The sequence below is a fragment of the Sinocyclocheilus anshuiensis genome, unplaced genomic scaffold (genome assembly GCF_001515605.1).
Source record: "Sinocyclocheilus anshuiensis isolate Anshui unplaced genomic scaffold, SAMN03320099.WGS_v1.1 scaffold1581, whole genome shotgun sequence".
Classification (NCBI taxonomy): Eukaryota; Metazoa; Chordata; class Actinopteri; order Cypriniformes; family Cyprinidae; genus Sinocyclocheilus; species Sinocyclocheilus anshuiensis.
The window spans coordinates 793,614-799,008 of record NW_015540988.1 but is presented as its reverse complement, the minus strand read 5'-3'; the positions used below and the strand labels follow the sequence as shown (position 1 = coordinate 799,008).

General features: G+C 36.9%; 1 protein-coding gene across 5 annotated transcripts in view; it reads right to left on the bottom strand.

The window, feature by feature from the left end:
• Positions 1 to 5,153, bottom strand: part of marchf8 (membrane-associated ring finger (C3HC4) 8) — a 107,981-nt gene extending 102,828 nt beyond the window's left edge. For 3 of the 5 annotated variants that reach the window (XM_016488424.1, XM_016488427.1, XM_016488429.1), the window contains exon 1: positions 3,654 to 3,735. The gene's annotated coding sequence lies outside the window, so the exon portion shown is untranslated. Of the gene's footprint in view, positions 1 to 3,485; positions 3,605 to 3,653; positions 3,736 to 4,836 lie in introns of those variants that run through there. The other 2 variants (XM_016488425.1, XM_016488426.1) reach the window with 2 other exon arrangements.
• Positions 5,154 to 5,395: the final 242 nt, after the last annotated feature.

Below are 5,395 nucleotides of genomic sequence, written 5' to 3'. Positions count from 1 at the left end.
TATATATATTCTAGCTTTATTATGTTTTTCTCCACTCGCAGAAGCACTGCAGGTGCGTGATGTGATATGATGGCCATGTGAATCCTCATGTTCTGTTGTTTGCTGCTTTTTACGCATGTAAAATTAATCAAAGTTAGAAACAAATGTTAGTATATTTAACGGTTCATGGACACTTATCCTTTCTAATTTAATTCAATTCTAATTTAAAATAATCTTGTCGGTTAACGGTTAATAATCGGTTAACGAGCGTCGGTTAGGAAAAATAACCGAAATGAACATCCCTATTCAGCAGTGATGTCTAGACAAAGCTACTTGCTATTCTGTAACGGCTGTCCTTTACTTTTGCCCTTGTTGGAAGAGGAGTTTGTTAATGTTTAACTATGTTCTGGCAAAATTCATGTTAGAGAAACTGCATCAGACTGCCCATCTGACTGTATTTTTTCTTCTTTTAACAAGCACAGCAGCATGAGGTTGATCTGAATGAGGCATCTCTGATTCACCCCTTAAAGAAGATGGCTTACATGCTGTTGTTGCTGGGTTTTTATAATGGTGAATGTAGTGAATAATGAATAAATGAATAAAAAGTACATAGGGATTCCAAAGAAAACATGGTAACTCCCAGTTTAACCCATCACTACCTCTAGGAAACGTCCATTCACAATTCTTGACTCTGTTTGGAATAAAATGCTTGCTGCTAAATGAATACTGCTCACATATGTAGTAAACAATGTATATTGACTACGATTTTTTCGTACGATTTTTTTTTTTGACTACGTCATTTGTCCTCATAACATTGCATGTTAGTGGTGGCGTTTTATCGTCTCAGAAATACACTACCGGATATATCAATAAGGAATATAATACAAGGAATTATTGCTTTTATTCTGCAAGGAGGCATTAAGCCGATCAAAAGTGACAGTAAAAAAAGGCTCAAATAGATGCTTTTTTTTTTTTTTACTTTCAAAAACTTTTTAAAAATCCTGAAAAAAATATCACAGCACAACTGTTCTGAACATCATTTAACTACAATAAATACAACAATTTAATTTACTGTATTTTTTTATTAAATAAATGCAGCCTCTGTGATAAGAGACTTCTTTCAAAAACATTTTTCCCTAAGATTTTGAACTATGGTATTTATTATATTATTAAAAAAACTGTAAAGGTAGATTGTTAGGTTAGTATGCTTTCCTGAACACTGCTTATGAAGCTGAGGGGGAAGTGTCATGAGACAGTAAAGCAGCAGTGCACTAATGTAAATAGCAAAGCCTGGCAGAATGTGTCCAGACTAGTCAAACAAGGCAAATGTTCTCCCATCTCTAAATAGCATACTATTGATTGGTGACTTGTCTTTGCTGTATTACTGTACCTATGTGAGACCAAATGTTTATGATGCTATATTAAAACTCCACAGCACATCCATTAGCAGGTCATTACTCATTACAGGACACTGTGAATACATGGCTCTTGGCCATCTTAAAAATGACTGTAATATGAACACTTTTGACACTTCCTGCATCAATATAGTCTAAAGTTTGGCCTATATCTTGTTCATCATAGGTGGTACGTTATTTTCAAACGAGATAAAGTATTAACCTTTTAGTGCCACTCATTGGGCATTTGATTTCAAAACTGCCGATACTGTACATGCATGAACCAATGTAATAAATTGTTGACATAGGCATGTTTACGTGTTTTGGAGAAAATTGTACATGCTTTTTAGAACCACTCACTGGACACTGAAACTGCCACAAAACGTGCAAGAAGCAAAGTGATATAATTTTTGACACCAAAAGGCACACATTTTTCATGAACCTGGGTTGCAAAATAGTCCGCTCTAGTTTCTAGATATGGCTTGGGTCACTCCTTCATTGTAAACATATGGGAATTTTCTCTCTCTCCTCAACAAGCCCCACAATTTGATGTAGTATTCATGATGACAATACAAATAGTGTGGGACAAGTGGTTTATTCAAATCACTAACTGCATACATGAGCAATATAATACTGATGTTTCCAGTAGCAAACTCCACTAATTACTTTGTGCAAAAACTTGAATTCGCCAGAGGGGACAGATTAGTGGAATCCAAAAAATGTTCTATTTGTAGCTGTAAGTATTAGATCCCATTATGGATTTTCCTGCAGTCTTAGAATAAATCGTTATAAGTGTCTTGGCTAATGTTGGAGTGGATATGCAAAAGCTCCGTCAAGTGCATCAAGCACATTAGAGCACAAAGGTGAATGTGCTTCATGAATAGACACCATTAAAAGCAATGCACACACACAGACTGTCAAATAGCGGGCAATTTTTCAGGAATTCACCCTATTAGAGTTTCCAAAGTAGCTTCAATTTAGAAAAATGTTTTTGGTAATTAAATGGCTTTCTGAGGTCAAACCAATTTCAGATAATCTAATTACTTTCTACTGTATAGCTACAGCAGTTTTTGTTTTTCTGTCAGAAACACAACCAATTCCAAAATATAACACTGCAAGTGGTCCACAACTTAATCAATATGTTTATTTTAATCCCGTAGTGTTAATGACCTATGCTGTAGCAATTGTGTTATTACACATATGGCTATATCTGATTAGACTGCAGACAGTGCAAGTTAGCATAAAACTGATAATTCAACATCTACTTCCAAAGGAGGAATTGCACCATTTGAAATGGAGATATACAGCTTTTCATGGCAGGTCTGTCCTGCAGCTACATACATCTTTATGCTAATCATTAACATTTCATGCAGTGAAGGCCCAGGGGCGGAGCTTGCCTTTCTGAATGAGGATGCAAATGAGAAACCCTGACTTAAAATGTAAGATCCAGAATCTGGATACAGATTATACAAAAGTATTTTTAATACATGCTTCAAAAACTTATGAGAAAAGGCCTAATATTGTTTGTGTTCCAAAACCTGTCTGTTTGTTGGCTGTGGGTGTGTGACCCATTGAAGCTACCCTATAAAGTCCATCACATAAGATGAGGTAAGATGAAGTAAAGAAAAAAGAAGTAAAATGAGCCCCAACCCCCACCTTAACTTTTTCTTTTAACAATAAATGTCACACAAATCCCATCTCATCACATTTTATGAATTACTGTGGCTTTCTTCATTTTGTCATTTTATATAAATATCAACATTTGTGAGAATTTGTCAGTCAGAAAAGTTTAATGATAAGATTAATTGATGTAATTATGTCTCTCTGGAAAACAGTGATCTGTGCATTATGTGCATTATACATTGCATTATGTTCAATATCAAAGTTTTTTTTTTTTTGTCTATTTGTTAATGAGGGATTTTTAGATTTGTGGAGTAAAATAATTGAGTGCAATAATTCCATTTGAATGCACAGTGTTGCTATTATGACACATCTTCAATCAAAATATGCACCGTTAAATATGTATTCATATTCCTTTTACCTTTCCAATGAATCTCTTTTAATGGGATTCTGCTGTCAAAACATACAGTATAGACAAAATCATGCGCTTACCGCCATGGCCATCAACACCTCAACAAAACTAGCAGTTCAAAACCATCCTTCAATTGTGAAAGACTAGGAATGTGCCTGACGCACAGTCACTGATCCACCCTTTAAACATACCCATGCGTAAGACAATAATGCCAGCAAAAAGCGAAACAAAACGTTTACAGTACGCACTTATGTAGCGCTGTAATCCATTCTGCATTGAGCATCCATCCAACAAACCTGCTGCAAGCAGGCACTGGATACACTGCCTAGATAGCAGCGATATCCGAATCATGAATTCGTGAATCGTTCTTTGGAGTCGGATCTTTTCGATTAATTAATTGCCATGGTTCGCTAAACTGCTTGAACATTTTATTCATGAATCGGACTCGAGTGAACAATTCATGAGCACTGTCTTGCTCATTAATTTACTGTAGTAGCTTAATACAGCAGCAATGTTACAAAAATTTTTTTTTTTTTTCAAACATGTTAAAACATGCAAAACTGTTTCACCTGAGAGATTTAAGTTACTGTTAAGTGTAAATGCAATTAATTAATTAGAAGGTTAATCATGTTTGCCACAAAACACATAAACACGATCGGAATACAGTCAAAATAGTAGTAGACTAAATAGTAGCAAACATTATTTACGAATACCTTACCTACCCTTTTACAACATGCACATATGCCACGCTGAGAAGTCAAAAGTCGCAGATGACGAAATGACGTCACAACTTTAAAGAATTCTGAGAATTCTCGGTTTCTGAACCGACTCTTTGAAAAGAGCCGTTCAAAAGAACCGATTTGCGAACTATGCATCCAACAGAGCGACTGCGATCAAAGCGCTCGTTTTCTCTGGAGTCTGAGAGGTTACGTTACAGTCTTTTGTCCACATCTTTCACTGGCAGTAGTTAAGTCGTGCAGTATTATAACAGTTTCGCGGATGATGACGCGCTGTGAAGGATGACAGCTGCAGACCACCGGACAGTTATGTTTTACCTCATTTCCAGGACAGTTTCATTTCGAGTAAGTGCTATATGCTCGCTAAAAACACATGCTGTTGCCTTTTGACGCTCTGTACATCATTAACACTGTAAAGGCAAATACAGCACGCTTAATAACGGAGCTGTTCAGCAGTGTTTCTGCAAGCACTGAAACAACGAAGGCACTCGAGCTGCAGTCACAATACGCTGTTTATACAATAAGCCAATGCCTTCTGTAATGCTAAACGACATGACACGCGAATTATACATTTATAATATGTATGTAAGATAGAACTCTTAAGCCGATATGCAAATTATTTCAAGACGCCCGTGTGTTTTCTTATTGTGACAGCTCGTGCGCGTTTACGCGATTCGCTCACATATTGACTTACCTCGCTTTACCCCGTCTGCACAAGCGATGTTTTTGTTTTTATTTCACAGTCCCCTTCTTATAGTGTGCGTCATGTCCACCTACTTCCGCGTTCGGGGTCGAAAATCAGGCTGAAAAAGAAAATAAATCGGAGAGGGCATGCGCGTACTATCGTCTACTCCAGTGCTAATCATTTAGATACACAGCTGATCCAGTGCTGTCGCTGTGGGGTCATTAGTTACTCTTACATTTCTATTCAGAATTGAGTGGGAACTTTTTGCGTGCTAGGGGTGGTGATGAAGCCTTTGTTTTGCTCACATCTGATTGTTTGAGATTCGTGTGTCCATACAGTCCTTTCATTAGTTAAAATGGTGCAATATAGGGTGTGTGTTCACATGTTTGTTTTTTTAATGAACAGAATTCAAAGATGCTCCTTTCTAATCACTAGTGGTTAAAGACAATAAAAGAGCCCCTGATTGCACAGGGATGGGCTTGATGTACTTCCGCGTTCGGGGTCGAAAATCAGGCTGAAAAAGAAAATAAATCGGAGAGGGCATGCGCGTACTATCGTCTACTCCAGT